The sequence below is a fragment of the Arachis duranensis genome, chromosome 5 (assembly GCF_000817695.3).
Source record: "Arachis duranensis cultivar V14167 chromosome 5, aradu.V14167.gnm2.J7QH, whole genome shotgun sequence".
Classification (NCBI taxonomy): Eukaryota; Viridiplantae; Streptophyta; class Magnoliopsida; order Fabales; family Fabaceae; genus Arachis; species Arachis duranensis.
Window position 1 is genome coordinate 90,507,238 of NC_029776.3, and position 934 is coordinate 90,508,171.

Genomic DNA, 934 nt, shown 5'->3' on the forward strand with positions numbered 1-934 from the left:
AGTCTGGACAAGTCATTTAATAATTCATATTCTTCATTTATCAAACAATTTTCATGAGTTTCACAAGCTTCTACTATATTATTACCATCTTCATCATCAAGAGTGGAAGGAAAAAGTTCTTTAAAAAGGTTCACTTGATACCATTTTTGTTAAAAAGAAGGTATAAAAACAAAAATTTAACAATTGAATTCAATACAATAGCAAAATTTTAACATTGTAGTTAAGAGAACAATTCAAAATAACAAAAATTTAACAATTGAGATCAAGGCCACAGCATTAAAGTATTTAATAAAAAAATAAAGGAAGGAAGGAACTGAAGTCACAATCAAAAGAAGAAAAAGGAGGTCTTACTTAAACTGGAGGCAAAAAAGAAGTCTCACAAAGTCACAGTCTCACCCAGTCACATTATCCAACCACCACAATCTAGTTTGACAACATTCTCAGAAGGCAACCCTCATAGGTCACAACAACACTTCGAACAAAAATCAAGAACAGAAAAAAATTAAGAACAAATCGGAACAAAAATATTAAAAAAATTCAGAAATCACAAATTTTAAAATTAAAATAAAATAATGAACCTAGAATAAATCATAAAATCGAAATCAAAATAAAAAAAAACTAAAATCAAAACAAACACTAAAATCTAATAAAAATAGAACAAAATCAAAATAAAACAAGAACATATATAGACATACATCATAAATTAGGATTTAGATTAGGGTTCAAAAAGAGGTTAAGAGTTTTTTTAATTAAAATGAAGTAAAAACAGGAATGAAATAGAAAGAGGGATGAGGACGACCTACTTGAAGGAAGGAGGAGAGACACAGATCGGCGATTAAGAGAGCAATGACGGCGGCAATAGTGGCTAGAGGACAGAAACGGTGGCGACAAAGCAACAAACGCATCAGAGGTAGCACCTAACCGAGTTCACGCA